The following is an 18399-nucleotide window of genomic DNA, read 5'->3' as shown; positions in this document are numbered from 1 at the left end:
GCCGTGTCCCGTGGGGCCGTGTCGTGTCCCGTGGGGCCGTGCCGTGTCCCGTGGGGCCGTGTCGTGTCCCGTGGGGCCGTGTCGCGGGAACCGGCCCGGCCGGGGGCGGCGGAGCCCCGCGGGACCCGCACCTGCCTTTCCGCTCCTCCGCTCCGGCCTTGCCCCCGGGCTTGTGCTCGCAGTGCTGCCGCTTCAATCGCCACCCTCACCGCAGCACCCAGCTGTTCCCGCTAACCCCAGCCGTGAGACCGCCCTGCTGGGCAGCCCCGAGAACCTGCCCGGCCCCGTGTCCTTCCCTCTGCACGGGAGGGAACGACGGATGAATTAATTTGACTTTTTTCCCCCCATTTTATTTTTTGGAACTATTTCATGATGTCTATTAAGATATCACAAAGAAAGGAAGACACCACCCATCTAATTGTTTTCTTTCACATCAGTGATCCCATGGCCAGGGGAGTAAGAAGAAGGGAACAAATAAGAAAATAAATAAGTAAAAGGAAGACAAAGATATTGGGGAAATGATACATGAGGAAAGAGAAAGACCACTTTTGTCTTTCCAGAAGCTGAAGCAGATGGATTAGGCACCCCCAATATAATGTTTCAGCCCCCTATGTCAAAGTGAACCAGAGGTGAATTCCTCAAAAGTGCAAATTAATTTTGAATGTAATTCTGATTTAGCAGACATCAGTCTTAGAAACTACTAAAATAAGTCATAATGGACACCTTTATTTTACTCAGTGTATTGTATATAATATAATGCATTGTCATGCTCAGGCAGAATTGCAAATTAAACCTTGGTTAAAGGGCACCGTGTTCTTGCCCCTTCGTGATGCTGGGAATGACATGGCTGCTGTTTCCATATGTGGTTCTTAGGAATGCATGTCTAACTCCTGCAACCCGAATAAGTATCCATACTGCAACTGCAGTAGAAATGTCAGCTGATGAGGATCTGAGTAGCCTCTCCTATTTGTTTGGACCCCACATCCGTTCTGCCATGGCAGATGTTACAGGATGGCTCAGAGCAGTGTACCGTGACCTTGAGAGTCACAGGTACAGGTCACTACAGAGTTCAGTACCTCTTTTTTACTTCAGCTGTGGAAAGAAATACTTGGGATGTGGGCACTTGTGAAGCTCTCCTGCTAGCCTACCTGTGCTATCTGATGCAGGTGTCAGAAAAGGGAGGCAGGAGATTGCTGCCAGGAAGTCAACACTGTCTTTGTAGAAAACAATTTTTACCTTGCTAGTGGTGCAAATTTTACATGTCCCAGCAGTGGCTGGCAGGGATGGAGAGACCTTAGCGATGTTCCCCAGCAACAGGAACCCTTCCAGCCCTCCTCCTTTGTCACCGTGGGAGTATCAGAGGTTTGGAACAGACCAGCTCCCCCTCCCCTGTACTGTCATTGCTGTGGTACATTAATGTTTTCTCTCTTGTACCGTTTGTGTTTACTAGCACCCGCAGCAGTCAGCCCTCTGTGCTCTCTGACTTCCTCTGAGGGAAAAAGCCAGTGCCCTTTGCATCATCTGTCCTTGCTGGCATATTTGCAAGTTCTGCCCGTCACTCTGCAGGCAATAAGACAGCAGCTGTTTCTGGAAGAAGCAGTGCTCAGATATATTCAGGGCAATTATAAACCACGGCTTCACACTTCTTGTCATTCTTGTTTGCTACTAATGGAGAGTTTTGGTCCAACAGTGTTGTGTATATCTACAGTGAGACTGGGCTTGTTTCCTGCCCTAGAGCTGCAAAACCTCCTTCCCAAGCTCTCTTTCCCAGCCATGGTAAAGCCCGGAGCTTCTATTTTTTACCTTGTCAGGATCTTTCCTATGAATAACAAGATAACCTCCTTGCTGCATCCTGGTTTTAGTGCTCTTCACTTTCCTTTTCCTAAGGCTTGGAAACCTCTGGGCAGTAGCTTTCTGCAGCACTCTTGTCTTTTGTAACTGAATCTGTGAAAATGATCCCTGAAAATGATTCTTGACTGTGGTCTGGGTGATCTGCTTTCTTGGTACCTTATATGAGTTAAAAACAAAACAACAAACAAACAAACAACAAAAAAGTTGTATTTAGAAAAGGCCTGGTACTTCAAGGTAAGGTAGTTGTTGTCAGGGAAGTACCTGGCTAAGGTACAGCTCACTGCCATCCAGGGAGCCTGCTGCTGTCCCATCCCATGCCTGCACATGCTGTATCCACCTCCCCCAGCCCCCTCTGCTTGTCCTACCCACCAGCACACTTGACCACAGTGCCTGCCAGCCCATTTCCCTGCTGCCAGCTCACAGGGGGCCACGTCTGACGTCTGAGACATCCTTTACATTTGGTTTGGTGTGATGCAGAGTGCATTAGGACTAAGGAAGCCAGCACCTGTGAGAAGAGACAGCCCTGACATCGTATGAAAGTGCCTCTACTGGTGATATTTGAGTCAAGTCGGCACCCTGTGCTTGGGCAGGTCTTCCATCTGTTATGTGGACCCTTCAGGCCAGGTAAGGATTAGGTGCCACCTGAGAGCTTCCACCTGGATAACTTGTACCGGTTGGGTACCTGTGTGGGGTAACACCATAGGATGGCTTGGATTGGAAAGGACCTTCAAAGATTATCTCATCCAACACCGCTTCCACAAAACCAGCTTGCTCAGAGCTCTCTCCAATGTGCCAGGGATGGGGCATCTGCAACTTCTCTAGGCAACCCATTCCAGTGCCTCACCACCCTCATAGTCAAGAATTTCTTCCTAATATCTAATCTAAACCTATCTTCCTTTAGCTTAAAATTCCTGCTCTTCCTCCTGTCACTAGGGACCTTGGTAAAATGTCTCTTTCTTTTAAGCCCCCTTAATACAATGAAAGATGAGGTACCTGATGGGTGTGAGAAGTTGGGGGCTCTAGACATCAGAAACAGCAAAGCTGATCATCAACCGAGACTGATTTCAAACAACCAAGCAGGACCTGCCTGAGGAGTGATTGAGTGAAAGCCCTGCACATCTCTGCCTGAGCCTCACCACCACTTCAGCCTTGCTGTTGTAGCCCCTTGGAGCCCTCAGTGTGTGCTGGGCAATCCCTGTGAGCACCCAGCCGCTGCACGGCCTCGCCTGGCGCTCTGCAGCCCCTCATGTGGAATGAGAGCTGCAAGCGACCCGTGTAATGAGGAACTGGCTCAGAGCGCGGCACTGGCCGCGATTACGAGTTCATCTGTACGTGATGTTGCACTGCACAGCTCCCTGTTTTCAACACAATTGATTTCCATTATGGAAAATGCGTTCCCCGAAGGAGACGGCAGCAGCGATGCGAGGTGGCACAGCAGAGCTGGGCGTCACCTTGGGCACGAAATGCCCCATGTAAATACATATCAGAGTCAAGTCTGGGGGAAGTGGTGCTTTTTCCACTGCTGTTCCAAGCCCAGAGCCCCATGCTCACCCTTCTCTGTGGCAAAGGAACTGTCAGCACCAGGGGAAAAAGGAGGGAGGGGAACAGTCCCTTGCTTCTCTCACCCCTGGTTACTACCGTTCCTCAGGGGTGGGAGCAGATGGGTCCCCCTGAGCTCATTGTTACCCCCTTCCATGCCTGGTACTCCCACTGCAGGAATGGGGGTGAGCACTGTGGTGCTGCCCCTGTGAGCCATTGGCATGGTCATGTCTGGAAAGCTGCATGGGGATCATTCTCCAGCTGCCATCTCAGGTTTTGGAGGCACACCATGATTTACTGCTAATGTATTCTCTTTTTATTAACTATTTAGCAGTGGCTGTTCTAGAGATTAGTGGAGAATGACAGGGAAAGAAAACCCAAACCCCACAGATGACTTTTACAGTCAGGTTTGGTGTACCAGTACTCCTACACCCACGTTTCTCTCCCAACAGGAGCCAAATTACACAGCCTTATGTAACCAGCTATATAAAGAGTGCCTTGAAGGGAGCTGAAAATGCTGCCTAGCCCCTACCCCGGCACCCTCACCCCCATCACCTCCTGCCCTCCTCCAGCTGTGTGGGCCACCCATGGCCCAGCTGCCCACGCAAAGGGAACTGCAGCCTGAGTGCTGCTGCTTAAAGATGCCCAAATTCCATCTCCATGTGTGATGTGCCCAAGGCACATCTGTCCCTGTCTGTGCCTTGGGAAACTGCCTCTAGCTCTAGTGTGTCACTGGCTGAGGGGTTTTTGTGGTCAGGGGCAGGGGGATGGAGGACAAGGAGAGAGGGTTTACACACACCATGCAAAGTATAAACTGGGTAGCGTGTTTAAGCAGAGAGCCTTTGCTTGCCCAGCTGCAGAAGGCATTTGGGGTAGGATGAACAATCATTCAGCCTTGTGGTTTGTCTCTTGGACCTTTCAGAGTAGTGCAGGGACAGCCCAGGTTTGCTAAAGCGATCCCTTACTATTCTGCATATGTGTGTGCATATGCATCTATAGAGACACTCCTGAAATGAAGTCTGCCTTACAGAGCCGTGACCTGGGATGTCTGCAGCAAACCAGGCATCACACAGAGATTTAGGCACAGAGCATGTGGGTTGCATGAGCAGGAAGCTGGAAGAAAATTGTATCTCAGTGATCCTGCCTAAACCCAGCTTGAGGATTTGCTACAGGGCGCTCACACCTGCGCTGCAACTGCCTTTTCATTTTCATCCTAAAAATGTTTTGCAAACAGTGCCTGGGGACAAGCATGGCTTTACCAGGTCTCTCTGTCTTTCATAAACATGCAGATGGCTCACCTTTCCTAAACTGTTCTCTAAATGTTTTCCTCGCAGCTCTAAATGACACTTGGGAGGATGTGAAAGGCAGCAGCGAAGGGAGCTGTGCCTTCGTTCTGCAGATAATTCCAAAACAGTCAAGTAAAACACATAATTGCTTGAGCAAGAACTGCTTAAAATATGAATTCTAACTCAGCTGGCAGCTGCTGTAGCAGGGGCCAAGGATGCTGTGGGAGAAGGTGTCTGTGCAGAGGTTGAAGCTGAGCAGCAAGGCACGGGGTGCAGGATTGCTGTCAAAACTCTGCTGCTATGGTGACTTTTGGTTAATTTTAATTGTTTCCACCTCCCTTTTCATGCCTTCTCATAGATGAAAACAGCTTTATCCACCTCATGAGGGAGAAGTGTTGTGGGAGGCAATTCACATATATATATATATATATATATATAAAAATACATTGTGCTAGAAGATTTTTCTAAAACTGATGTAGATGGAGGCTTTGGATTTTTCTCATTTTTGCGGGGAGGCAGGATTTATGAATTAACTCAGTCAACACTTAGCCAGAAGCCAGCCAGGAAAGCAGCCCAGCTCCATGAACGCTGCCATGCCCAGGGAAAATCCAATCTGTAGTCATGGCCCCTTTCCCTACCGTAGCAGAGCCACAGCTCTGAGGTGGAGGCTACTTTGCAGCCCATGCACTTCACAGGGGTCAGGAGAAAAGCTTTTGGAGTGAAATGATCATCCCATGTGCCAGCATAAGTCAGGTTGCCTGTGACAGGGCTGGAGAAAGGAAAAGGGTTTTCTGTGAGAAATACCTGCCCAAGGGAAGGGGAGATGCTTAGGCTGTTTTCACCACAGGAGCACTGCCTCGTGAACTCTTTGCTCTGGACCTCCTTCCCTGCATCACTGCTTCTCATATTTTCCTTCAACTCCCTTATTGTACTTTGCCATAGGCTACATTCAGCACACAAATCTGGTTTTTTATGTTTGTACAGCTCCTTAGACAATATGGCCTTTGAACACTTATGGTAACATGATTATTTTAAGGTATTGACAGCTGTTCGGATTTCCTTTATAGTATTGTTTAGATCCTTTTTCTTCAAATGTGAAGAAATGTGAAAGTATTGCTAATGCAGGCTGTGCTGGTAATGCAGACTCAAGCTGGTTTATTTCAATATGTATGAGATTTCTTCCTATGCAATACGGGAACCTTCCTGAAGTAGGAATGAGTCATTACTCCCTCAAAAACCCACTGCAGACAGTCCCCTCCGCTGGCAGCAGCTCAGAGCCATCTCCTTGTTGTGCCACTTGCAAAGAAATGGCTCTGTGTGTGTCTCTCTCTATTTTCCTTCCTCTCCCCCTGCTGCCCCTGGCTTTCCACAGTAATTGCCATTCTCCTCCATTCCCACAAGTACAGGGAGAGCTACAGGAAATTATATTGCTAATTGAGCTATGGAAGAGAGTACAAAAGCCCTAAACTATAAATACTCCATCTGTGTTAAAAACGAGTGACGTGTATTGTCCTTGCCGGTTGGAAGCCAGTGCAGCCAAGGAGCCAGGCAGAGATTTTGGGAGCAGGCAGTGCAGGCAGCACGCTCTCAGAGAGCCTCTGGCTGCTGCCCCCAGACTCAGCATCACTGCAGCAAGAAATCAGGATCACAAGCAAAGCCACGATTCCATGCTATCTGGCTTTTCCAAATCCAAGCTGCACCAAGGTACAGGTGATGCCTGTCAGGGTTTCTGTGCAGCACCAGGCTTCAGGCAGCAGCTTTCCAGCAGCGGTGTAGTCCGTGGGGATGGGATGAAGCTGGAAGGCCCCTCACAGCCACTGCATCAGCAAAGGTGTGCACTGGTGCACTGTGCACCCCAGGCCCCCCTGCACCCCTGCACATCTGGAGCTGCTGCATCTGCATGGCCCAGGGCACAGCCTGCTGCTGCCTGTAGCAGCTGTCTGGTTCCCAGCTCATCCACACCCAGTGCCTGCAGGTCCTGCTGGCTGGTGGGGCTGTGGGGCCTTCCAGGAGGACAATTCCTCAGGGCAGAGGTGTGGGACAGGTGCCTTGCTGCGTGCCATTCACTGCCTCTGAGCACCCACTTTCTTCCTGGTTCTGTCATGCCACGATGTGTCTGCATGAATCTGTACTTCCTGTCATGGGCTGAGTTCCTGCTGCTAAATCCTGGGTTTGTGCGAGGTGTTAAAACCACTTTGTGTTATTTGGTACTGAAGTTACAAGTACAGCAAGTGGCTGAAGAGGGAGAGAGGGTGCTGGGAGTGGTGCCTTCTGCTACTGCGGCAACAGCCTGCACCCCAGCTGAGAGATTTTCTTTACAACCAAACCAAGTTAGGCTTGGAATAATCCACACTTTTTTGGTTTTGATGGAATTTAAGACGTTCCCATCCTTCACAGGCAAGAGATTTAAGAAAAATACCAAATATTCAGAAAAAAAATGAACCTTGATACTCGATACACTTATGCTGTCTGTGCACAAAACTCATGTTTTCTAGGTCACAGAAATAGGAACAGGAGCAGAGATCTGATCCATAAAAGTATTTACATGACACTACTGGTCACTACAAGTGTTTCAGTTCAAAGTTTCAGGCCTCAAGACCCGTGCCAAGATGCTGAGTTGGCACATGTGCAGAAATTTATAACCATTAACCAGAGCTACAGTGCTGGCGGAACTCCTTGGCCCTAAAGTGGTGCAGGCAGCACAAGACCAATTAGCTAAAACACCTGACTGTTTATCAGACAGAGGGGGCCATGGTGATGCACCCTCATATAAACTTGTGCACAACTGGGCATAGGTTTGGTTTTGCAAATCATTCTGTTTGAGGCAGTTTCTCATAGTAAAACCAAATTTACACTAAGATCTACCTGCAAAAGGATGCATTTACTAACGGAAGTGCTCCAAATTCAAGCACTTACAGAAATAAAGTTGTGCTTTCCTCCTTAACTTTGACAGTCAGTGCCTATTTGTTACAATGGTGGTTCATTACTTAATTAGGTGTCTCTTTGGCCCATGCTTCTTGCCTAATATGCTTCGTGTTGTGTGGTGAATGAAACTGAGTTTTAGACAGCCCATTCTGCCTAGAGAATGATGCAGGTGTTCTGCAGGACAACAATGCCATAAACAGCTTTATTGTTATTTGTGTATGCCAAGAAGACAGATCAGTGCATCAAGCAGGTTTCATCTCACCTCTGTTTAGTACCAAAAGGAAATTTGCACCTTGGAACCAATGTGATCCAACAGCTCTCTGCTTCCTTCCCTCTGCCATGGCTCCCAGTGAAGGAGTTCTCTTGCTCCCAGTTTCTGCTCCCCTGGGCCTTAAGGAGGTTTCCTCTGCCAGCTCAGGGAGCAGAGCCAGCTCAGAGGGCTGCCAGGGCTAGCGTCAATGCAGGGAGGGAAAAGTAGGACTTCTCTCTTTGGCAGCAAGCTGTTAGATCAATGCAAGCCATAAATAATATCAACTACCCTTTCTAAGGAACAAGCACATTGCCCCAGGAAAAGTGCTCTCAGTTCTTAATTAACTGCCCAAGCTACAACACACAAACTCTCTTCTGCACAAAATGAAGTGCCTGCAGAACGAGCTGTCCTGCTTACTGTGGCCTGTTCTGGGTGAGAGAACTATTTGCACACAGACATTCTCCAGGCATTGATGAAGAGCAGAGAAACCTGCTCACCAGGAGGTTGTTTCTCCCTGAATGCCCCTTCGCTCCCCAAGGAAGGGACAGCTACAGAAGGCTTTCAAAACCCAGACCTTCTGGAGAAAATCCTGTGCCTGCATTGAATAGTTCAGGCTCTTCCCCAGTGACATCAGAGGACCCATCTTCCCCCACACACCACAGGCACCAACATGCTTTTTCTGGGCAGCAGTAGCCGGTTATCTGGTTACCCAGTGAAGCTCAAAGCTCAGCATGAGCCACTAGATTGCTGCAGTGAGCAGTGATCTCTAGTTCTGGAGGGTTCCTCTGTAGTCAGAGCTGGGAAACGAGCAGAGCAAAGTCATAGAATCACAGAATAGCTTGGGTTAGAAAAGACCTTTAAAGGTCATCTAGTCCAGCCTCCCTGCAATAAGCAGGAACATCAACTAGATCAGATTGCTCAGAGACCTGTCCAAGATGACTTCATATTTCCAGGGACGGGACATCTACCATCTCTCTGGGCAACCTCTTTCAGTGTATTACCCTCATTGTAAGAAAACTTCTTTGTTGCATCTAGCCTAAATCTACCCTCCATTGGTTTAAAACCATTAATCTTTCCTATTGGTAAAGGTTTTAGTATAAAAGTGTGTCCCCATAATTTTCCTAAGCCCTGTTGAAGCACTGGAAGGCCACAATGAGGTCTCCCTAGAGCCATGTCTTCTCCAGGCTTTCCTCACAGGAGAAGTGCTCCATCCCTTTAATCATTTCTGTGACCCTCTTCTGAAACTATTCCATCAGGTCCATGTCCTTCCTGTGCTGGGAACCCCAGAGCTGGAGGCAGCACTGCAGGTGGGGTCTTCAGCACGCTGCAGCACCTCAATATCTTTCCTGTCGGGAGGAGCCCAGAACTGAACACAGGATTTGAGATGCAGCCTCACCAGTGCTGAGTACAGGAGGATGATCACTGCCCTGGTCCTGCTGGATGCACTATTGTCCATTATGTCCAGCCTTTCTTCCACCAGCACCCCGAAGTCTTCCTCCACAAGGCTGCTCTCAAACCCTTCACCCCCAGCCTGCATCGAAACTGGGGGTCACCTCAGTCCAAGTGCAGGACTTCACACTTAACCTTATTATTCAGCCTGAACCTCATGAGGTTGACATGGGCCCACCTTGAGCTTATCCAGATCCCTCTGGATGGCATCCTGCCCCTCAGGCATCATCCTCTTTACCTTCCCACAGATGCAATTTAGTTGAATATGTGTTTGCTGAGCCCTTTGTACTTTGCTGCCATGACCCTTTAGCACTTTTGGAGTATAACCAGTATTTCCTTAGTGTAGTGCTGTAACATACTTTCCCTTTTTTATTTGATGGCTTGTAAATGAGTTTTAACTAAGCTGAGTTGAAGGATGGGTGTTCAGTCTCATGACAGTCTCCATGCTCAGGGTGCCTTCACTTTCAGCACAAACCATTCTTGTGATTTCTCTCTTTGAGAAGCTCCCAGCTGTGCTGTGCAAGTATGAACGAGCCCTCACCTGCCCCATACAATTATGCTTTGGTAGACTAAGAGTGTTAACTACTTCCCTGCTTTTCTTTGCATATCTTGGAAAAATTATGGTCTCCTACAAAACCAAATGTGCTTTCTGAGGGTAGGGACACATCGTCTCTAAAGCAAATACTGTATATGCTGGAGGGAAAACTAGGGTCTTCTTAATGCAATTGTTAAAGCTTTCTCTTCTCTCTGGACCAGCAGAGTAGCTCAAACATCAACCCACCATGAGCTCAATGACCATGAGCTCCATGCTGAACAGAAAGCATGTCAACATGAGCAACTTTACCAGTCAGAGCCTTGCCCAGCAGTTCTCTGCAACGCAGTTTGAGGGACACGCCCGCATCCTGACAGCCATCGGCAGGCAGGGAGATGGGAAGGGTTCCCATGACCATCTTTGAACTCTCATTCCCTTAGAGAAGGGGCTTTTGGCTGCTGGGTAACACAGCTGGTCTTGCATGGCACAAGGTGTTAGTCCAGGCTGAATAGCTGTCAGGACTGGATTCTACATGTTGTCTGTGCACTGAGACATCACGTTTTTAACGATCCAGTTAGAGATGTTTTGGGTTTGTTTTTTTTTTTGCTCCATTAGATCTTTGCTTTATTAAGAGTTCCACGAGACACACACTAGGAGAAAGAATTATGGCACCACAGAAAGCTCTCAGTTTGTTCCTGTGCAATTTTCAGATGCATGCACCTCTGTTAACTAACCTGTGTCAGCAGTGCTGCATCTGCATATACATCTGCATACGTACCTTTATGTGCATACACTTTGCATAAAGTGCTTATATCACAAGGTAAAGGTTGGGAAAAATGTGCATGAGGATGCTTATACGGCTCTGCTAATGGAGAAATATTTGTATGAGCTTGGACATGTAGTTGAATTAGGATTTGTAAATCATTAATATACATTTTGTCAATTTAAACTAAATATTGTATCTAGTACCTTATAAGTGAAGTCATTAGGCTTCGTAAGGGTAGCTCAAACACAATGTAAGCATAATGCAAGCTGTTCATAAAAAGAATAAGAACTGGGCTGTAAATGTGACTTATGCAAGCATGCATTTGTTTCATCTGTTGGGAAGATTGAAACCTATTCAAATATGCAGGGTCTTTCATCCTTGTTGTCATGTTTTGTACTGTAACAAAATGCCAGTGGGTAAGAAAAACAGAGGCCATGTGGACATGTCAGGTGTGAACACCTCCAGTGAGTAAGTCTGTGTGTCTCTCAGTCAGGGTGTGAGAGGCTTTTCTTTCCCTTGCTCCAAGGTGACAGCTTATTTGGAAAGTTGGGCTAAAGTCTTCCATGTGGATAAATGCTGAAGATGTAATTTCATAGCTGTGCTTTCCTGAGAGCTGAGGTTGGAAAGGGATGATTTATTTCCACTTGTAAAATTCCTGGGTTTGCTAACTGAGCTTGTGCTTCTTCACTGGTGACTGAAATACTTATGCCACGTGTGGGTGACATGATGATGTAACCACTTTTTCCCATGTAATTCTTATCTCAAATCATATAAAAACCCTTTCAAAAACCCCAAAGAGTAACTTGTCAGGCTGATACTTAGTGCAGGTCTCTTAGAGAGACACTGATGCCAAGGGCTGGACCAAATGCTGGTGACAGTTTCTGATAAATGGATGTTTACAGCATGTTAATGCTAAGAAAAAAGGAAAGCATTTGGCAATAAATCTTTTGGGAAAGGACATGGCACAACTAGATAGGAAGGGGTGGTATCATGCTGCCATAATTTATGACACAAGGTGCAGTGAGAAGTGCAGGACTGGAGCCCATACATTCATTACTCCACACAGACAACCCACAGGAGCTGCAGGATGAGGCAGCCCAAGGGCTGAGAGGCAGCAGGTGAAAGCAGCAGTGCAGGGTTGCTGTGCTGCAGGGCCAGCTTCACCCCATGCATTCTTTTGTGTGGGAATAGCAGGAAATGGTCTGCTCTCCTTGCAAAGAGCAATGAAGATTGTGCCTTGTGAGTTTTCATCATAAGCTTATCATCAAACCTCTCACAATTTAAGGTTCTCTCACAAAATGACGGTTTTCTGAATGGATGGGAAGCCTATCCTGAGATTTTACAGAGCAATTACTGAAATTTGGAAACTGTTTGTTCTCTGGATGACATTATTAAAATGCATTGACCTTCATGACAATCCTGCTGATGAATTAAAATGGGCAGGAAGCAGGCAGAAGTGCAACATTCCAGTGTTGGTGGCCAGTTTTTGTGTCAGATGTGCTTCCTTTATTGCTCTAAAGTGGTGCAAGGAAATAGATTTTTTTTTTTTTTACTGCTTTAGATATCCATCCATCACCTGAATTTTTCTCTATATCGTTGCACTGCTCTGGGGGGCATCTAGCATCTGGTTTTTTGTGTGCTGAGAGCTTGCTTCAGTGAACTGCTGATGGGAGAGTTCAGCATTTCTCTGCTCATCAGAGCTGGTTTATTTGTTTAATCAGCAACTCTGTGCTCTTGGTTGTCTGTACCCTGTGAAGCTGGGACTGTGCTTCCACATCAGTATTAGAGAAGGATTACATTGCAATTCAGCATGATCTCTCCATTCAACATGCAGCCACGCTTACTTTTTCATTTGTGTTAGGCCAGACCATCACATTGCAGCAGAGCTACATCAGTTTATGCTGGGTGAGGGGCCCTGCAAATGCTGTGTGCTTCAAAGTGCTGCCAAAATAAGCCCCTGATAGATTAATTGCCCACAGCTCTCAATGATCAACACAATCACTCTCAGGTGAGGCTCTGAAGAGAAGGAAGGGGAAGCCATCCTGACCACACCATTGCTTGAAGGAGTAACACGTGTGTTTCTTCCTTTGCCTCGTTGCCCTCTTTAGGGTAAGCACTCATCCCTGGAAACTTGTTTTTGTAATGGCAGAAAATCGGATAGGAGGTATAAAAGGATTTACTGCCCACCCTCCATTGCTTACTTGTATTTTTTCAGAAGTCATAGAAGGAGGTGATGGGGAGGAGGGTTAAGGCAGGATGCTTTAACTCACTGTTGCTACCAGTGAGGGTGTGTTTTCAATGGATCTTGTAGCAGACACATTAAAATGGATACATTAATAAAAGGCAGTACCTGCTGTTTTGTCTTTGTAGGAGGAACAGGAAGAAAATTACCTTTAAGAAGCAGTTTAATGCAAAATTTTTAAAGGTCCAGAGAGGTTATGTCAGGCAGGACTGGTAATTCCATGCAACTGCATCGGATACACCCTTCTAGATGAAAATAAATAGGTCAGGACACTTGCAGTGAATATAGAAAGGCTGGCAGAATAAGTAGAAATAAGACAAAGAAGACTGAGGTCCATCTGGAATTAATTGTGGCTATGGATGTCAAGGACAACAGGAAAGATACATCAATAACAAAAGGAAAATTAAGGATAACACAGGTCTGTTGGCAAATGAAGGCTGGGCCCTGATAACAGAGGCACTGAATGAATTCTTTGGTCTTCACTGGCAAGACCAGCCATCAGGAAACCCTGACCTGGGATCCCAGGGTAAAACAGTGTTGGAAGACTTTCCCTCGGCTGAAGAGGGTTGGAGGACATCCACAAATCCATGGGCCTGGGCAGGATTCATCCACAACTGCTGAGGGAGCTGGCAGATACCATACTGGGCCACTTGCCATCACCTTTGTGGCAATCAGGAGAGGCTCCTGAAGGACTGGAAGAAAATGAGCGTCACCTCAGCCTTCACAAATGGCAAGAAGGAGAACCCAAGGAACTACTGGCCATTCAGCCTCATCTTAGTCCCTGGAAAGGGAAAGGGTACCTCATTCTGGAGGCCTGCTGGGAAGCAGCTGTGTAGAGAAGGATCTGGGGATCCTGATGGACAAACTGTCCCTGAGCCAGCAGTGCCCTGGTGGCCAGGAATGACAATGGTGTCCTGAGTGCATCAGGAAGAGCATTGGCAGCAGGTCAAGGGAGGGGATCCTGCCCCTCTGCTCAGCCCTGGTGAGGCACATCTGGGGTGCTGTGTCCAGTTCTGGGCTCCTCAGTACAGAGAGACAGGGAGATTCTGGAGAAGATCCAGGGAAGGGCTACAAAGATGAAGAGGGGATGGAAACATCTCTCTTATGAGGAAGCTGGGTCAGATCAGCCTCAAGAAGGGGCAACTGAGAGGGAACCTCATCAATGTCTGTCAGTATCTGAAGGGAGGGTGCCAAGAAGACGGAGCCAGGCTCTTCTCTGGGGTGCCGAAGCGATAGGAGAAGAGGTAATGGGGCAGAAGCTGATGCACAGCAAGTTCCAGCAGAACAAAAGGAAAAAACTTCTTTACTCTATGGGTGAGTGTGCGCTGTACCAGGTGTCAGAGAGGTTGTGCAATCTCCCTCACTGGAGATATTTAAGAACCACCTGGATGCAGTCCTGTGCCCTGTGCTCTAGAATGACCCTGCTTGAGCATTAAGGTTGGACCAAATGATCCACTGTGGTCCCTTGCAACCTGACCCATTCTGTGGCTCTGAAATTACTTGTGCATCATTAATAATTCTCACACAGATATTTGATGCCTGATCATTTTACTGTCTGATATTTTACTGATTCATTTTGTTTCTAATTGAGGCTTTCTATTGTCCTAGAGGAAGGCTAGGGGACATGGCATAACTAACAGACTGTCCACTGGGTTTTCAGTATTCATAAGCCTCCACTTCCATGAAGAGGAACTGGAAATCCTTTTCACCAGGGGTTAATGTATGAGGCTCAGAGTGGATGAAGTTTGTGTGCTCCTTTTAATAAGCGCCGCTTTTCTTTGCATAGACACTCAAACTGCCTGAATTAGAGCACTGCCAGAAGGGACAGGTATTATGAAAAGAGCTGCCAAAGCCTCTGTGTGTCAGTGGGAAGCCCCTGATTATCCCAAAAGGATCTAAATGGAAAGGTGACATTCAAAAGACCATTAAGATAAATGCCAGGATAGATTTCCTTCCAGCCTCACTTAATAGAAACTTTAGTTTAAAATCCCCTTTCCTGAGAGAATGTATGATTTCATATATACAGCTTATTCCTTAATTGGGTACAGTCAGCTGCCTCAGAAAGCAATTGCTTAGCCAGGAGAGGTAGTGAGATTAATTGCAAAGGTAATAAGAATGCCAATATATATGACAAATATGTCTTTTTACTCTTTCAGCCATGAAAACCAAGCAGAAAACACAGTACCAGCTACTTCCAGATGGTTTTCCAGGAGAACAAGCACAGATATGGTATGGACAAAATTGCCTCCACTGCATAAACCAGGCTTCCACATGCATGGTTTTGTGGAACTTTAGGAAATTGAAATGAGGGGTGTATATGGTGAATTTTTTGTTGTTCTGTTTTCTTGCCTTCTGAACTTCAAGACTGTTGCCTACAGTGGGCTCTACATAACCTAGTTTTGTATGAAACGTGAAACTGGGATCTGCCCTTTCTGCCTGAAAACTGTCCCATAATTTCAGTTCCTCCTGCTTGGCCAGGGCTTGTAGCTGAGAAATGTTTCAGTTCTGTCCCGTTTTTCCTGTTGCAACTGTGTGACTTTCCCGGAAAAATACACAGGAATTTGTGTGCAGGTGACTGGTTGTCCCTTCTGAGCATTAACTAGATTGCAATGTGAGCCTGAGATTTCAAAGTGTGGATTGAGAAAAAGTGATGACAATCACTGTTAGTAGTAACCATTTGTCAAGTATGAAATACACTTCCATTTTGTCAGTCCTTTCCCTGCAAGGTCAGTGATGCTGTCACCTGGCTGGACCCTGGGAGCTGCTGCTGATCAAAGTTATCCTACAGCTTTGGGATGACTCTGACCAAGATCTCAAGACCCAGACTAGTACCTAAACAATGCTTCTCCTGATTTTGCTGACCACACTTCAGCAAAGTCCCTGTTTCTGTGCATGACTTACATTTAGCCCAGATGGGAGAGGTTTGTCTTCAGAGGGATTTGAGCAAGAAATATAAGATGAAGCAAACCTGGCAAACAGTCCCACCCACTGTCATGTTATCAGGGTTGCTCTGGGGAAGGTAGAGGAGGTGACTTTGGGTCCTGCAGGAAATCAGTGGTAGAACCCATCACAGCCCAGCCCAGCCCTGACTCTTCTATTGCCACAAGAGTACAGCCTTTTTTCATCATCTCCTGTAATAAATTGCCTCATTTAGTCTGGCTCCAGAAAATATTGATGACACATCTCTTTACAAAGCAAAGTAAAAAAGTACTTTGAAATTTCTCTCTCACACACTCTTTATTTCAGAATTTTGTTTTGTGTTTTATATTTCAGGATTTAGCATAGAGTTCAAAAGCAGTCTCAGTCCTGTTTTTTCCTGTTTTTCATAGATCTGTCTGGCAAACTGTCCTATAATTGCCAGAGCTGGTAGTAGATACAGGCATAGCTCTCTGCTATCTGCTGTTCTGTGAACACTTTTAGTTTCCTGCTTGGAAACAATCATGCTAACAGCCAGCTCCAAGGAGCTGAGGATGAAAATAGCCTGAGTCTGCCTTCCTGCTGGACCAGAACTGTTATCTCTCATTCACTCACTATCGCTTTGTCCAACTTAATTTTAAACGTACCAAGCAGTAGAGCTTCTGTCACGTTACTTTTGAGAGATCATTTTGTATACCTCACCACCAAGAAGTCCTTCCTCAAACTCTTTCCTATCTTTACCCTTGAATGCTAATTCTATCCTGGTGTATTTTGCTAATTGTGTCCTTGCTCTTCATAACATATAAACCCTCTCAGGTCTTTCCTGTCATCACTGGACTGTGTTACAAGCATTAACCCCTTGAGCCTTAGTCTTCTGTTTGTAAGTGATGCAAGTTTTGCCCACAGCTTAGGAGACAGCACCTCAAATCTTTGAACCTACCTCATAGACAGAGTAAAAATTATTCTGTGAAACACCCCAGTAAAAAAAAAAAAAAGAGAACAATGTCAGCACAATCAGAGAAATTTGCTTCCTTTGGAGAAATAACATATGCAATCAATGTTAGCTTTGATGAGAAATTGCGAAATAAGGCTGCTTTGTTTTTAGCAGTCCACCTTGACCTTTTTTGCAGTCCTTCATTGCATTCTGCTTAGTTAGTTCATCTACCTCCACTAACTTCCAGCTACATTAGCTAATGAAAGGTTGCTTAGCCAGGCAGATCTTTAAATGCTTGCAGCATCCAAAAGTAAGAAGGTTAATAGTCCAAATTCTCTAGCATTTTGAAGATGCTTGCAGCAGGAAAGCTTTCTTTGTCATTTTTATTGCTTTAGAAGCCACAGTAGATGATTGTAAATACTTTGAGGACATGCTTTTGGCACGTGTTGAAAGACACATCCCTGCAGTGGTGCATGTGCCGTGTTTCTTGGGGCAGGGCTGAAGGGCACCAGGGGTCTCAGGATCCAGGAATTCCTGTTAAACACTCACTGCAGTAGCTGGTTGAGAGAGTTGGTCTTTACCTACAAATCTACTTATGCAAACAGAATGCCCTGAATTGCTGTAGGGGAAGAGCAGAGGACTTGGGGGTATCTAAAAGGTTATCTTCCATCACTGGCTGTGGTACATCACCAGTTGCTGTCTGCATGGAGAGAGATCCCTTTTGTCACTGATTTTTCACCCTTGCCCTGTTCTGAATCTGAGTATTTTGTGATCTGCTCTTCTCTGGCAATAAAACACCTTCCCTTCTGCAACCCTCTCAGTCTTTCTATTGCTTCCCAACTAGGACACCCATATTCTTGACAAACCCTGACCTCACATGGTGCAGAGATACCTGCTTCAGAGAAATCTGCAAATGTGGATACTGGCACATGGAATAGATTATTACAAAGGTCAGGGATCAAACAGAATTGTGTTGATTGGGAATCTGCAAAGTGAGGGAAGCACAAGGCAAGCAAATACCTCTCACCTCGTGAGGTGTGCAGCTGCCACTTCAACATGCATGTACTCATAGCCAGCTGCTCTTGGGCTAGGACCTACCATGTGTTTTGATAATGCACTGTTTATAAAGCCTAAGTCACCAATTATTCTTGTCTGTTCTGGTATTTCTTTACATCTGGAGAGGTTTTTGAACTGGGCTACTCCCTGAATAACACATTAAAAAAATAAAAATCTTCAGCAAGGCTGAAAAATTAATATTTTGCACATATTTACAGACAGTCCAGAGCTTTTTCCTAATACTTCAAGTGCTTAAAGAAAACAATGCATGCCTTCTTTGGCATCAGATGAATATGCTAGAAAGCTATCCATGTAAATCTGTAGCCTAGTCTCTATCCCACAAGGCAGGTCCTCTGGATGCTGCCCACCTGCCTGATTTGAGCCCCCCAATAGTTGCCAGGGCTGGGAAGAAATCAGATATTCCTGCAGGACTCTGGCAAGGCGAGTACTGGGGTTGGGAGCTGGCAATCACAATCAACTGATCACAAAAAAAACAAAAGCAGAAGACAAGGGTCTCCAACATGCCATCCATGAGAAGGCAGCATGAAGTTGGAGACTGGGTTGAAATTGCTTCTAATGAGTGAACCACTGCAGGGCTGGGTGTGAACTAAACCCTTTTGGACTTGGTTCTTCAGACTTCCCAGCAGCAGAAG

At 46.3% G+C, this 18399-nt stretch overlaps 1 long non-coding RNA gene across 1 annotated transcript; it reads left to right on the top strand.

Annotated features, from left to right (window-relative positions):
• Window positions 1-12812: 12812 nt before the first annotated feature.
• Window positions 12813-16287, top strand: LOC148183995 (uncharacterized). The gene is made up of 2 exons (XR_015772933.1): window positions 12813-14154; window positions 14997-16287. It is a non-coding gene; the product is annotated as an uncharacterized LOC148183995 (long non-coding RNA).
• The last annotated feature ends 2112 nt before the right edge of the window (window positions 16288-18399 follow it).

This window comes from Pseudopodoces humilis, chromosome 7, assembly GCF_049639895.1.
Source record: "Pseudopodoces humilis isolate 2021_Gansu_Grassland_sample_001 chromosome 7, ASM4963989v1, whole genome shotgun sequence".
In the NCBI taxonomy this organism is placed as follows: Eukaryota; Metazoa; Chordata; class Aves; order Passeriformes; family Paridae; genus Pseudopodoces; species Pseudopodoces humilis.
This window is presented reverse-complemented; position numbering and strand designations above follow the sequence as displayed.